Consider the following 16,710-nt stretch of genomic DNA (forward strand, 5'->3'; position numbering starts at 1 on the left):
AAGGACCTGATTCTGTGGATCTGGTTCTGTGGGCTTTTTGTCTTAATCCCAGACGAGTTGTACTGGACCTGCTGCTCCAAGCTACATCAAAGTCATGGTGTGCCTGCAGTGAACTGTTTTTTTTTTTTCTGGGTTCTGGTTCTGATGACTGCAGCTGCAGTTTGGGTATTTGGAGCTGAGATGCTGCTGTTGTTGTGTCCTCCTGGTTGGTATGAATTGATTCTGATGCATTCAGCATGTTCTGGTTCTTCTTGGTCTGCTCACCATGTGTTGCTTGGCCTTGTTTGGTTCTGTTCTGTCTTCATGGATGGTTTATGGCCTGTAAACCCACAGTTCCTAGTTATTTTCTAGAACTTCCAGCAGCTTCATGATGAATAATTCAGTTCATCTTCCACTGAAATGAAAAGGTCCAGCAGAGAAACACACCTTCCTCCTAACAACGTTCTCCAGAACTGCTTGATGGAGCTCCTTTACATTTCTGCCTCTACAGAGGAAGCTGCTTCCATCCAGGATCTGGTCCTTTCTGTACTGATCCATATCTCAGGACTGTAGATGATGGTTGGAACGGAGCAGAAGATCCAGAGGGTCACTTTTTAGCTCAGCTCTTTCTTCTCCACAACAAACCTGAGTAGCGCTCTTGTTACTGCAGATGAAGTTCTGATCCATCTCCCCTTCTCCATTCTGCCATCATTCTGGAACACCCGGATTCTGGACGTCCTCTGCTGGAAGCAAAGACTCACCTCTGACCTAAAGGGAGTGTTCCACCTTCTTCTAGAACCAGAACCTCAAACTGAGATTCTCCCCCTGGCTCTGAAGTCTAAACAGCTCTGGAGGAGTCCGACCTGTACTGGGACCAACTGGACTCTGCTCTTCTTCCTGTGGAGGTCCATAGCCTGGAGCCCCGAAACTGACTCCTGATATTCCTGCAGAACCTTTCACAATGTCCTTCAGCAGACCCAGGTGTAAGCCCTCTCCAGAACCACAAAAGAAGCAGACTGTGAAGGTGAAGATCCGGTCTGGTTTGGACTATAATGTTCTAAAAAAGAGCGGATTACACATGGAGGCAGCAAAGCAAACAAACAAACATGTGGACAGGCCCAGAAAGCACAACATGGGTAAAACCCGAATGGTTCTGTTCGTGTTCTGCTCCTTAAACTGTTACATTACGTATAAAACTCTGTGCTGCTGGGATGGGTCTGATGGGCCCGAACCGGAGGTTGCTGTTGATATATTTGTGCTGATCCTGATGAAGAGGAGGGTTGAAAACATTCATCCTTCGTCTGACAGCTGCACAGGCGTCAAGGTGACGGCATCTAGACCGGAAACAAGCCTTCAAAATAAAAGCTTGTCATGTCGCGCCACCAACGTCAGACTGAAGAGAAAAAGAAAACAGGAAGTCAGATTGATTTATGGATTATTCATTAGATTATTAGATTATTAATTCAATGGAACTTTCTAGAGTAGTTTTATACAGCCAAGTGTAACACAAAGAGATAAAGTCTGATATAAAGAGGTTTTAAAAAAGTTCTTCATGGACCTGATGTTTTATCATATTAAAATAACATTTGAATTTTTCTTCTATTTTCTAATTTTAAATATAAGGAAATTATTGAACTCAGTATTGATCTAATTGTGAAGTCTTTCCTCCTCCTAAGCTCTGAGCGGAGTGCATTCTGAAGGACCCAATTAAACAAAAATCAAAAATCTTCAAGTTCTTGGAAAGCACCTCAGTTAATTCCTAATTATCTCTCCCACCAACACAGAAATTATTATGAAGCATAAAAACAAATCAAACATGTTCCTGAACACCTGGATGTTCTTCAGTGAGATAGGCTGAGTTATTCACCTCTTGAGGGCGCAACCGATCCAGCCACTCTGCGCATCATTCTTAATTTCTTTTGAACCCCACCCCGCACAAACCGACCGTGTCGTTCTGCAGGATGATCCACACTACGGCGCCCCGTCTTTATGCACCTCTCGCCCCTCCCACCACTCCCCCTCTTGTCCCGCTCCCTGGCTCCCCCTGCCCTCCCGTCCGTTGGGTTACTTGTCCCCCCGTTCCCCGGGCCCACCCCTGTCGGCCCTGCGGGGACTTCTTTCTGGCTGGGCGCTGGGCGGCTGCTGGATTCTGGCTGGCTGCTGGTCGTGGTCTGGCGGCTGCTGGCTGGCTGGCTGCGGCTGGCTGTGGCGGCGGCTGCGGCTGGCTGCGGTGGCTGCGGGCTGGTGGCGCTGGTTGCTCGCGGTGGCTGGGCTGCTGGCGGCTGGTGGTGGCGGCCGGCTGCTGCGGCTGCGGCGGCTGCTGGTGGCTGCTGGCGGCTGGGGGGCTGGCTGGATGCTGCGGTGGCGGCTGGTGGCTGCGGCTGGCTGCGGCTGGCTGCTGCTGCTGGTGCTGGAGGCGCTGGCTGGCTGGTGCTGGCCCTGGCGATGCTGGCGGCTGGATTGCTGGTGCGGGCTGGCTGGCTGCTGGCTGGTGGCTGGCTGGCTGCTGGCTGGCTGGCTGCTGGCTGGGCTGGCGGCTGCTGGTGGCTGGTGGCTGGCGCTGGCTGCTGGCTGCGGCTTTTTTGTGGGCTGGTGGTGGCTGGCGGCTGGCTGCTGGTTGGCGGCTGGTGGCTGCTGGCTGCTGGCGGTGGCTGGCTGGCTGGCTGGCTGCTGGCGGTGCGGCTGGGATGCTGGCTGGCGGTGCTGCTGCGGCATTGCTGGCGCTGGGCTGGATGGCTGGCTGGCTGCTGGGCGGGGCGGGCTGGTGGCTGCTGGCGGCTGCTGGTGGCTGCTGGCCTGGTGGCTGCTGCTGGTTGCTGCTGGCTGGCTGCTGGCTGGCTGGCTGGCTGGCGCGGCTGGTGGCTGGTCTGGCTGGCGCTGGCTGGCTGGCTGCTGGCTGCTGGCTGCTGGCTGGGTGCGGTGGCGCTGCTGGCTGGTTGGCTTGGCTCGTGGCTGGGCTGCTGGCTGGCTGCGGCTGGGCTGCTGGCCTGGCTGCGGCTGGCTGGCTGCTGGATGGCTTGGGGTGGCGGTGCTGGCTGGCTGGCTGGCTGCTGGATGGCTGGCTGTGGCTGGTGTGGCGGCTGCTGGTGGCTGCGGTGGCTGTCGGTGGCTGGCTGGCTGCGGCTGGCTGATGGCGCTGGCGTGGCTGGCTGGCTGGGGGTTGGCTGGTGGCTGGCTGGTGGCTGGCTGCTGCTGGCTGGCTGCGGCGCTGGGGGCTGGCTGGCTGCTGGTGGCTGCTGGGCTGGCGGGCGCTGGCTGGCTGCTGGCGCTGCTGGCTGGCTGGCTGCTGGTGTGGCTGGCGGGGGCTGGCTGATGGCTGGCTGCTGGGGGCGGGCTGCTGGCTGGCTGCTGCTGCTGGCGGCTGCTGGTGGCGCTGGCTGGCTGCTGGCTGGTGGGCTGGTTTGTGGCTGGCTGCTGGCTGCTGGCTGCTGCTGGCTGCTGGGTGGATGCGGGCGGCTGCTGGGGCTGATGCGGATGGCTGATGGCTGGCTGGCTGCTGGTGGTCGGTGCTGGTGGTGCTGGCTGGATGCTGGATGGCTGATTGGCTGGCTGGGTGATGTGGGTGGCTGGATGGCTGGATGTCTGCTGGATGCTGAGCTGGATGAGTCTGTCGATGGCTGATGGCTGGCTGCGCGATGGATGGATGATTGATGGCTGGATGGTGGCTGGCTGATGGATGATGGTTGGCTGGATGATCGGTGGAGTGGTGGGCTGATGGCTGGATGGATGGCTGATGTGGATTGGCGGCTGGCTGGATGGCTGGCTGGATGGCTGGATGGCTGGCTGGCTGGCTGGATGGATGGATGGTGGATGGCTGGATGGATGGATGGATGATGGATGGATAGTGATGGATGATGGATGGATGATGGCTGGATGCTGGTGGATGGCTGGGCTTAGGATGGATGGCTGCTGGATCGCTGATGGATGGATGATGCTGATGATGGGTCTGCTGGTGGATGATGGATGAGGGATGGTGGATTGGATGGATGCTGGATGGCTGGGGTGCGGCTGGCTGATGGTGGATGGATGGCGGTGGATGATGGATGGATGGTGGCTGGATGGTGGCTGATGGATGGATGGATGGATGGATGGCTGGATGGCCTGGATGGCTGATGGATGCTGGTTGCCTGGAGGGAGGATGTGGTGGATGGATGGATGGCTGGTTGGTGGCTGGGTCGGGATGATGGATGGATGGCTGGTGGATGATGGATGGCTGGTGGTGGGCTGGATGATGGATGGATGGATGCTGGATGATGGATGGCTGGATGATGGCTGTGTGAGGCTGGATGGCTGCTGGAGGATGGATGGATGGATGGATGCTGGATGGCTAGATGGACTGGAGGATGCTGGCGGGCTGGATGTGGTGGGGTGGATGGCTGGATGCTGAGGTGGCTGGGGCTGGATGGCTAGCTGGCTGGATGGTGCTGGCTGGATGATGATGGATGATGGAGGATGGCTTGGTGATGGTGATGGATGGATGATGTGGGGGGATGGCTGGATGGATGATGGATGGCTGGATGGCTGGAGGATGCTGGCTGCGGCGGGCTGATGGATGGATGGGAGATGGATGGATGGTGATGGATGATGGGATGGATGATGGCTGATGGATGATGGCTGGATGGCTGGATGGCTGGATGGATGATGGATGGATGGATGGCTGCTGATGGATGTGATGGATGATGGATTGATGGCGGGATGGATGGTGATGGGATGGATGGTGTGGATGGATGGATGGATGGCTGGCTGCTGGATGATGGCTGGATGGATGCTGGATGGATGATGGTGGATGAGGATGGTGGGATGGATGATGGATGATGATGGCTGGATGTGGCTGGGCTGATGGTGATGGGTGGATGATGGTGGATGATGCTGGCTGGCTGGATGGCTGAGTGCGATGGAGGGCTGGATGCTGTGCTGGGGATGGTGGATGGATGGATGGATGGTGGATGGATGGATGGATGGATGGATGGATGATGGATGGATGATGGATGGATGGATGATGGATGGATGGATGGATGGATGGATGGATGATGGATGGATGGATGGATGGATGATGATGGATGGGATGATGGATGGATGGATGGATGGATGGATGGATGGATGGATGGATGGATGAGATGGATGGATGATGATGGATGGATGGATGATGGATAGATGGATGATGGATGGATGGATGGATGGATAGATGGATGATGGATGGATGATGGATGGATGATGGATGGATGGATGGATGGATGGATGGATGATGGATGGATGATGGATGGATGGATGATGGATGGATGATGGATGGATGGATGGATGGATGATGGATGGATGGATGGATGATGGATGGATGATGGATGGATGGATGGATGGATGATGGATGGATGGATGGATGGATGGATGATGGATGGATGATGGATGGATGGATGGATGGATGATGGATGGATGATGATGGATGGATGGATGATGGATGGATGATGATGGATGGATGGATGATGGAGGATGGATGATGGATGGATGGATGATGGATGATGGATGGATGGATGATGGAGGATGGAGATGGATGGGATGACTGGATGATGGAGGATGAGATGGATGGATGGATGGATGATGGAGGATGGATGATGGATGGATGGATGATGGGATGGATGAGATGGATGGATGGATGATGGATGGATGATGGATGGATGGATGGATGAATGGATGGAGGATGGATGATGGATGGATGGATGATGGATAGATGATGGATGGATAGATGGATGATGGATGGATGGTGGATGGATGGAGGGATGATGGATGGATGATGGATGGATGGATGGATGATGGATGGATGGATGGATGGATGGATGGATGGATGGATGATGGATGGAGGATGGATAGAGGATGGATGGATGGATGGATGGATGGAGGAGGGATGGATGAGATGATGGATGGATAGATGGTGATGTGGATGGAATGATGATGATGGAGGATGATGGATGCATAGATGGATGGATGGATGAGGATGGATGGATGATGGATGGTGATGGATGCATAGATGGATGGATGGAGATGGATGGATGGATGATGATGGTGATGGATGGATGTGGAGGATGATGGCTGCATCGATGGATGGATGGATGATGGATGGAGGATGATGATGGATGATGGATGGATGGATGATGGATGGATGATGGATGGATGGATGGATGATGGATGGATGATGGATGCATAGATGGAGGATGGATGATGGATGGATGGATGATGGATGGATGATGGAATGGAATGATGATGGATGGATGGATGGATGATGGATGGATGATGGAGGATGATGATGGATGGATGATGCATAGATGGATGGATGGATGATGGATGGATGATGGATGCATAGATGGATGGATGATGGATGGATGATGGATGCATAGATGATGGATGGAATGATGGATGGATGATGGATGATGATGGATGTGGATGGATGGATGATGGATGGATGATGGATGGATGATGGATGGATGATGGATGGATGGATGATGGATGGATGGATGGATGATGGATGATGGATAGATGATGGATGGATAGATGGATGGATGATGGATGGATGATGGATGGATGATGGATGGATGGATGGATGGATGATGGATGGATGATGGATGGATGGATGGATGGATGGATGATGGATGGATGGATGGATGGATGATGGATGGATGGATGGATGGATGGATGGATGGATGGATGGATAGATGGATGGATGGATGATGGATGGATGGATGATGGATGATGGATGAATGGATGATGGATGGATGATGGATGGATGGATGGATGGATGATGGATGGATGGATGGATGGATGGATGGATGATGGATGGATAGATGGATGGATGGATGATGGATGGATGGATGGATGGATGATGGATGGATGGATGATGGATGGATGGATGATGGATGGATGGATGGATGGATGGATGGATGGATGATGGAATGATGGATGGATGGATGATGGATGGATGGATGATGGATGGATGGATGATGGATGGATGATGGATGGATAGATGGATGATGGATGGATGATGGATGGATGATGGATGGATGGATGGATGGATGATGAATAGATGATGGATGGATAGATGGATGGATGATGGATGGATGATGGATGGATGGATGGATGGATGATGGATGGATGATGGATGGATGGATGGATGATGGATGGATGGATGATGGATGGATGGATGGATGGATGATGGATGGATGGATGGATAGATGGATGGATGATGGATGGATGATGGATGGATGGATGATGGATGGATGATGGATGCATAGATGGATGGATGGATGATGGATGGATGGATGATGGATGGATGATGGATGGATGGATGATGGATGTATGATGGATGGATGGATGGATGATGGATGGATGATGGATGCATAGATGGATGTATGATGGATGGATGGATGGATGATGGATGGATGATGGATGCATAGATGGATAGATGGATGGATGATGGATGGATGATGGATGGATGATGGATGGATGGATGATGGATGGATGATGGATGGATGATGGATGGATGGATAGATGGATGGATGGATGATGGATGGATGGATGGATGGATGGATGGATGATGGATGGATGATGGATGGATGATGGATGGATGGATGATGGATGGATGGATGGATGATGGATGGATGGATGATGGATGGATGATGGATGGATGATGGATGGATGGATGATGGATGGATGATGGATGGATGGATGGATGGATGATGGATAGATGATGGATGGATAGATGGATGGATGATGGATGGATGATGGATGGATGGATGATGGATGGATGATGGATGGATGATGGATGGATGGATGGATGGATAGATGGATGGATGATGGATGGATGATGGATGGATGATGGATGGATGATGGATGGATGGATGGATGGATGATGGATGGATGATGGATGCATGATGGATGGATGATGGATGGATGATGGATGGATGGATGATGGATGGATGATGGATGGATGATGGATGGATGATGGATGGATGGATGGATGGATGGATGGATGGATGATGGATGGATGATGGATGCATGATGGATGGATGATGGATGATGGATGGATGATGGATGGATGGATAGATGGATGGATGATGGATGGATGATGGATGGATGGATGGATGATGGATGGATGATGGATGGATGATGGATGGATGGATGATGGATGGATAGATGGATGGATGGATGATGGATGGATGGATGATGGATGGATGGATAGATGGATGGATGATGGATGGATGGATAGATGGATGGATGATGGATGGATGATGGATGGATGGATGATGGATGGATGATGGATGGATGGATGATGGATGGATGATGGATGTATGATGGATGATGGATGGATGATGGATGCATAGATGGATGGATGGATGATGGATGGATGGATGATGGATGGATGATGGATGCATAGATGGATGGATGGATGATGGATGGATGGATGATGGATGGATGATGGATGGATGATGGATGGATGATGGATGCATAGATGGATGGATGGATGATGGATGGATGGATGATGGATGGATGATGGATGGATGGATGATGGATGGATGATGGATGCATAGATGGATGGATGGATGATGGATGGATGATGGATGCATAGATGGATGGATGGATGATGGATGGATGGATGATGGATGGATGATGGATGGATGATGGATGCATAGATGGATGGATGGATGATGGATGGATGGATGATGGATGGATGATGGATGGATGGATGATCGATAGATGGATGAAACCACACCATCATTGTAAATCAGGCGAAACGTTCATGCTCTTACTTTGAAGGTCCATTCCGGAACCAGTCTACCGTTTTGCCGTTTCTCTTCTTCTACGCCTCTCGGACCGGACTGCTAACATGGACGGATCCTGGGAGGCATCGACCTGACCATGATCCTTCCTCCTCTCACCTGCGGGACGAACCAGCTCTCACATCCAGGTACGGTCTTCTCGCCTCCAGCTGAGCCGGTTTCGCGCATAACCGAACCGGAACGGACCACTCTGGGTCCCAGTTAGCTACTAATAGCTACGGAGGGTAACGGACACCGCGGTGCGCGCATTATCGGACAGTCCTCTGGCTGGCTGTCATGATGTTCGGACCTGCAACGGTTCGGAACCATTGCAGTGGGTTGGTTTTGTATCCGGGTTGATTGTCGTTTATTAGTAATTAGTTTTAAACACATTAACGTCAAATTCAGTGGAACAAACCTGGACCCCTGGTCCGTCCGGTACTGGAAACCTCCCGCTTCGTCCCCAGCTCTGACCGACCCTCTGGGACCAGAAACGCTGTTTCAGTGCCCGGCCAGAGTCCCGGAACCGTCCCGTTTTATTCCCGGGATATTTGTCTGTGGGGGGGGGGGGGGGGTCCGATGATGGAAGCCGTGTCTTGCAGCAGCTGTTGAGGCCTGTTTTTGCATCATGTTGCTCCTCATGTTGCTCTTCATGTTGCTCCTCATGCTGCTCTTCATGTTGCTCCTCATGCTGCTCCTCATGCTGCTCCTCATGTTGCTCCTCATGCTGCTCCTCATGTTGCTCCTCATGCTGCTCTTCATGTTGCTCCTCATGTTGCTCCTCATGCTGCTCCTCATGCTGCTCCTCATGTTGCTCCTCATGTTGCTCTTCATGTTGCTCCTCATGTTGCTCTTCATGCTGCTCTTCATGTTACTCCTCATGTTGCTCCTCATGTTGCTCCTCATGCTGCTCCTCATGTTGCTCCTCATGCTGCTCCTCATGTTGCTCCTCATGCTGCTCTTCATGTTGCTCCTCATGTTGCTCCTCATGCTGCTCTTCATGTTGCTCTTCATGTTGCTCCTCATGCTGCTCTTCATGTTGCTCCTCATGTTGCTCCTCATGCTGCTCCTCATGTTGCTCCTCATGCTGCTCCTCATGCTGCTCTTCATGTTGCTCCTCATGTTGCTCCTCATGTTGCTCTTCATGTTGCTCCTCATGTTGCTTTTCATGTTGCTCTTCATGTTACTCCTCATGTTGCTCCTCATGTTGCTCCTCATGCTGCTCCTCATGTTGCTCCTCATGCTGCTCTTCATGTTGCTCCTCATGTTGCTCCTCATGCTGCTCCTCATGTTGCTCCTCATGCTGCTCCTCATGTTGCTCCTCATGTTGCTCCTCATGCTGCTCCTCATGCTGCTCCTCATGTTGCTCCTCATGTTGCTCTTCATGTTGCTCCTCATGTTGCTTTTCATGTTGCTCTTCATGTTACTCCTCATGCTGCTCTTCATGTTGCTCCTCATGCTGCTCTTCATGTTGCTCCTCATGCTGCTCTTCATGTTGCTCCTCATGTTGCTCCTCATGCTGCTCTTCATGTTGCTCCTCATGCTGCTCTTCATGTTGCTCCTCATGTTGCTCTTCATGCTGCTCTTCATGTTGCTCCTCATGTTGCTCCTCATGCTGCTCCTCATGTTGCTCCTCATGTTGCTCCTCATGTTGCTCTTCATGTTACTCCTCATGTTGCTCCTCATGTTGCTCCTCATGCTGCTCCTCATGAAGCTGAGCTGCTGCCTGGAATATGCTCCCAAACCTCCATGGAGATGCTGCAGAGATCTTTGCTGTGGATTTCTAGGTTTTGTTAGGAATTATTGAGGACTTTTTATGAATGGAGAAGCACATTTGAACTTTGATGTTCCCTCAGACTTTGCTCCTGCTCTGGTTGAAGATGGTTTTCATGTCTGAATTCAGGAGAATTTGTGCCTTTAGGTGATCTGTTCCCCTTCTCTGTGCTGATGCCAACCGATCCCGGGTCGGTTCTGCAGCAGCTGATTGAATGTGGACTGATGAATCTTCTGGTTGTTTCTATCGGCGATCAGAACTAACAGAAAACATCTGTTAGTTCTGTTAAAATTCTGGTTCCAGTTGGTTCAAAATCTACGGCTCATTTGTTAAAAGCTTCTGTTGTTTTAACCGTCCGGCGCTGAGATGATCCGATTGTGACTATGTTCTGATCATCGCACACATCTCTAGTATTTATTTTGAAGGTTCTACTGTGGTTCTGGTGTGGTTCTGGAACTAGATCAGGAAACTTGGCTTCAAAACCTGCTCCTCCATCAGTTCCAGATCAAACCGACCCATTCAACAGGGCAAAGCCTGATCACTGGTCCTGTTTTGTATCATGGGCCGGTTTCAAGTTTTCTCTGGGCCCGGTCTCTCTTTTGGTTTCTCTTCCTCTAAGATCTACTGTTTCACATGGTCCAACCTGGTGAATTGATGATGACCATCTGGTTCGGATCTTTGGCTCCTCCGTGTTTGTTCTGGAATTCCATCTAGGTCAATCCTAAAGTTCTGTCTGCCTTTCTTGCACAGTTTGATGGACGTCATGTTCTGATACCTTAGAGACATTTTCCCCTTACTGGATCTGAATGTTGATCTGCATCAGATCCCAAAAATACCATTTTCAGTCTGTAAATGGATCAACAAGCAGCAGGTTCTTTCAGGTTCTTAAGAGTTTAGATGCTTTGGAGCAGAAATGGGAGAAAACTACTTTATTTTCTTTAGGACTCTAATCTTCTGGCTTAGGTTATCTTGATGTGTTCTGGAAACCCAAATCTGCGTGTCAGACCTCAGACAAAAAAACGAAATCTGGATCATCCTGATTGGTAGATGTTGAACCATCAGTCAATGATGGAGCCGGAACCGACTGAAGAACAGATCTGGTGTTCAGTTGAACATTGAGATCCAAACTGATAATGAATAAAAATGATGGACCTTGAGTAACCAGAGATTGTTCCAGTAAAGTCATAACAACAGCAAACAGAACCACAAGAGATTCATTAGGAGAAAGAAACCAACCAGCCTGAGCTGGTTCTGCAGTGACCATCATTACAAGCTGTAAATCCTGTGGCTGAAGCTCAGTTTCAGAGTCCAGAACATCTCTGATCAGAACATTTCAAACAACAGAACCAAACAGAACCATAAAAAACATATGAGTTCAGTTTTCCAAAGATGGTCCCTGATGTGGAGAACTAGGAACCTGATCAGAGGAAACATCTGTAGATGGTCACAGAGGTGCTGTATGCAGCAGAACTCCATGCAGCGTTGAACTCTCCTGAGTTTCCTGTTTTCATCCCAGGAAACTGATCTGAACCTATCAGCAGTTCCTGAAGGTTTCCTGTCAGTCTGATCCTCCGAGGCCCGTCCTACCACAAGCCCTCTGTGAGTCATGTGACCTCAGGTGGGACGGCTGCTTCAGGTGAGAGTTTGTGTTGGCAGCAGGATACCTGAGCCTGCGGGACGTGTCGCCTCGTGTTCGTCTCAGCAGAGATAAGATAATATGCTGAATATTTTATCCCTGATTTTAGATTAAATCAGGAATTATCTGATTAATGCTGGATGTTTTCAGGAGGGATTTTGGAATTTTATCTGACAGAGCAAAGAGAACTCTTTCGGTGAAGAATCCTGAACTTTCAGGAATTTAACCAAACATCAGCGGGAGAAAATTATCTTCTGTCAGTGAAGCTGAGATCATCAGACAGTTTCATCACATCAAAAAGACCAGAAATAAAACCAATGATCTGAGAACACCAAAACGCAGCATGCGCTGGGAACAGAAACTGAAATCGGCAGATGGATCTTCAGCATTCCTGCAGCGCTGCGTTTGCTGCCACATGTTTTCCATCAGAACGACGAGCGCTCCGAAAATCCCAGGAATGTTTCCTGAAACTTTTCTCACTGTTGCATAACAGGAGTCATCCATCCATCATCAACCCATCATCCACCCATCATCCATCCATCATCCATCCATCATCCACCCATCATCCATCCATCATCCACCCATCATCTATCCATCATCCATCCATCATCCACCGATCATCCATCCATCATCCACCCATCATCTATCCATCATCCATCCATCCAGGTTCCACCCATCATCCACCCATCATCCATCCATCCATCATCCACCCATCATCTATCCATCATCCATCCATCATCCACCCATCATCCATCCATCATCCATCCATCATCCACCCATCATCTATCCATCATCCACCCATCATCCACCCATCATCCATCCATCCAGGTTCCACCCATCATCCACCCATCATCCATCCATCCATCATCCACCCATCATCTATCCATCATCCACCCATCATCCATCCATCATCCACCCATCATCCATCTATCATCCACCCATCATCCACCCATCATCTATCCATCATCCATCCATCATCCACCCATCATCCATCCATCATCCACCCATCATCCATCCATCATCCACCCATCATCCATTAATCATTCACCCATCATCCATCCATCTATCATCCACCCATCATCCATTAATCATCCACCCATCATCCATCCATCAACCATCCATCATCCACCCATCATCCACCCATCCATCATCCACCCATCATCCATCCATCCATCATCCATCCATCATCCACCCATCATCCACCCATCATCCATCTATCATCCATCCATCATCCACCCATCATCCATCCATCATCCACCCATCATCTATCCATCATCCATCCATCATCCACCCATCATCTATCCATCATCCATCCATCATCCACCCATCATCCATCCATCATCCACCCATCATCCATCCATCATCCACCCATCATCCATCCATCATCCATCCATCATCCATCCATCATCCACCCATCATCCACCCATCATCTATCCATCATCCATCCATCATCCACCCATCATCCATCATCCACCCATCATCCATCCATCCATCATCCACCCATCATCCATCCATCATCCACCCATCATCCATCCATCATCCATCCATCATCCACCCATCATCCATCCATCATCCATCCATCATCCATCCATCATCCACCCATCATCCACCCATCATCTATCCATCATCCATCCATCATCCACCCATCATCCATCATCCACCCATCATCCATCCATCCATCATCCACCCATCATCCATCCATCCATCATCCACCCATCATCCATCCATCATCCACCCATCATCCATCCATCATCCATCCATCATCCACCCATCATCCATCCATCATCCATCCATCATCCATCCATCATCCACCCATCATCCACCCATCATCTATCCATCATCCATCCATCATCCACCCATCATCCATCATCCACCCATCATCCATCCATCCATCATCCACCCATCATCCATCCATCATCCACCCATCATCCATCCATCATCCATCCATCATCCAACCATCATCCACCCATCATCCATCCATCATCCATCCATCCATCCATCATCCACCCATCATCCATCCATCATCCACCCATCATCCATCCACCCATCATCCATCCATCATCCACCCATCCATCCATTGAGATCTCCTGCAAGATATCTGGTGTGTTTGTACATGAGCAGCCATGTTGGCGAGCAGGCGACCTCAGTCTGTGGGAAAATGCAACTCCAGGTTGTCCTGCTGCTCAGATGGCTTCACGGTCCCATCATGTCTAAAGCTGTAACTGATCAGCATCTGACAAAGATGTAGCTAATATAAACACACGATGGACCTCTGCTCAAAGAGAGAACACTGGTTCTTTAAATGAGAAAATGATATGAATGGTCTAGAGAAGGAACTTTCACATGAACTGAATAACCCCTGTTTTACTTGTGGGTTTTTATGGTCTGGGGTTCACCTGTTCCTAAAATATCTCAGTCAAATGTAGACAATGTGAACAAAACCCCACGGCAGAATCGCCTCCAACCTTTAGATTCCACAGGATTAAACAAGTTCAGTTTCAACTAGGAGCTCCTGATCATCATCAGATAAAAGCAGATTGGTCAGTTTGCTGCTCTGGAGCATCCAGGTGTGTGTTAACACAATGCCATGGTGGAAAGACATCAGCAGTGACCTTAAAGAAGCAACTGTTGCTACTCATCAACCTGGGAAGGGTTAGAAGGTCATCTCCAAACTGTCTGATGTTCATCAGTCTACAGAGGGAAAGATTATTCCCAAGAGGAAAACATCTCAGAGACGTCCTCCTCTTCCCAGGAGTGGATGTCCCATCAGAGTCAGCCCAAGGTCAGAGCATGAAGCTCAGAGAAATGACCAAAAACACCTCCGTCTCATACTCTGCAGGCTTCAGTTAGGAGGTTAAAGGTTAAAGGTCATGACACTGAACCAGTATGACTGCTTGAGACAGTTGAAGGAGAAAGCCTCTTCTCGCTAAAAACAAGATGGCAGCAGGACCTAGGCTAGCAAAGCTGCATCTGGATAAAGAACAAGACCTCTGGGACAATGTCCTCTGGACACATGAGACCAGAGTAGAGATGTTGGGCCATAATTGGCAGAACCATGTTTAGAAAAAACAAACACAATGGATCAGAACAAACACCTCACACCAAATGTGAAGCACGGTGGTGGAGGGGTGATTATATGGGCTTGTTTTGATGCTGCTTGATTTGGACACCATTATGTGACAGAACAGGACCCTAGAATACGGGAATACGTGTGAGGCCATCTGTCCAACAGCTGAGGTTTGGCCCAAACTGACTGAGGAAGGTTTGGTCTTACTGTGTCCGTAGGACCAGAATCTTATTCTGTTGCATCACAGGTTAGAATAAAACCATTTGTTCTGAGGTTCCTGCTGCAGATCTCAGAGAGAAGGTTCTCCTGGAAGAGTCTTTGGTTTGCTTCAAACTTCATGAACTAGTTGGTGAACGCTTTTTAATGTTATCTTCAGATGAGCCATCAGAATCTTATCTGCTCGTCACCAGATGAAGGTGGTGAGGTCTAAATATGGAGCCGAACTCTCTGTGGTTCCTCTCCACGTCATGAAAGCTGCTTCGTCATGCAAATTAATTTTAGAAGCAGCTGCGTGTCCTCTTGGCTCTCCTGATGCTCTCTGTCTAAAATTAGAGCAGAGATATTTAGATCTCCTCTGAGAATCTGCAGCTCCTCCACTTTCAGCCCTGCCGTTGGTCAACGTCTCAGAACGTCTTAGTCGGGTCAGAGTCCAAAGCACTGAGCTGCATGAACTCCAACACTTTCAACACTTTATGCTTAAACAAGTAGCCTTTTACAGTAGACAGAATATCATCAGCAGTATAATTGAGTTCATATATAGCTTCAATAAACACAGAGTCTTTCTGGTTAGGTTGATGCTTCTGGCTTCCAGCCAGACATGATCTATGCAGACAGTCGTGTCATCTGCTGGTTCTGGTCCACTGGGTTTTCTGACGTTCACAGTCAACACAGCCATCTACCAGGACATTTTAGAGCATTTCATGGAGATGATGAATACATTTTCCAGCAGGACTTGGTATTGACCCACACTGCCTGCAGGACCACTACCTGCTGTAATCACCATGGTAACCTCAGGAACCTGGCCTGACCTGAACCCCACAGAGAATCTATGGGCTGCAGAAGAAGATGAGAGACACCAGAACCAACAATGCAGATGAGACCAACTTTCTAAACAACAGCAGGCGATAAATTAATGTTTAAAACAAACAACACTGATGCAAAATGGATCTGAAAGGGAGCGACTTGGTTCTGATCAACACTGAAGTGATGAAAGATGTCGAAAGTAAAGCTGCTGCTGCAACACAGGAAGTGGTTGACACCTATGTGATGTTTCTATTTCCTGGAAGAGTTCAGACCATTGGAGGCTTCGCCTGTTGCTGAAGCAACGTTTCCACATCATGGAAACTGTGAACCGTCAGATCAACCAGCTGCCCTCCAGGTGAAGCAGCTGCATGGAAGACATCTGATATAATAAAATAATGAAAACACATTTAAACAAAATAGGCACTAAAAC

The 16,710-nt window shown here is 49.6% G+C and overlaps 1 protein-coding gene across 2 annotated transcripts in view; it reads left to right on the plus strand.

Annotated features, from left to right (window-relative positions):
- Positions 1–8,783: 8,783 nt before the first annotated feature.
- The window catches only part of LOC124866046 (DENN domain-containing protein 4B-like), a 49,435-nt gene continuing 41,508 nt past the window's right edge, over positions 8,784–16,710 (plus strand). For both annotated transcript variants that reach the window (XM_047361673.1, XM_047361675.1), the window contains exon 1: positions 8,784–8,929. The gene's annotated coding sequence lies outside the window, so the exon portion shown is untranslated. The remainder of the gene's footprint in view (positions 8,930–16,710) is intronic.

The sequence above is a fragment of the Girardinichthys multiradiatus genome, chromosome 3 (assembly GCF_021462225.1).
Source record: "Girardinichthys multiradiatus isolate DD_20200921_A chromosome 3, DD_fGirMul_XY1, whole genome shotgun sequence".
NCBI classification, from domain to species: Eukaryota; Metazoa; Chordata; class Actinopteri; order Cyprinodontiformes; family Goodeidae; genus Girardinichthys; species Girardinichthys multiradiatus.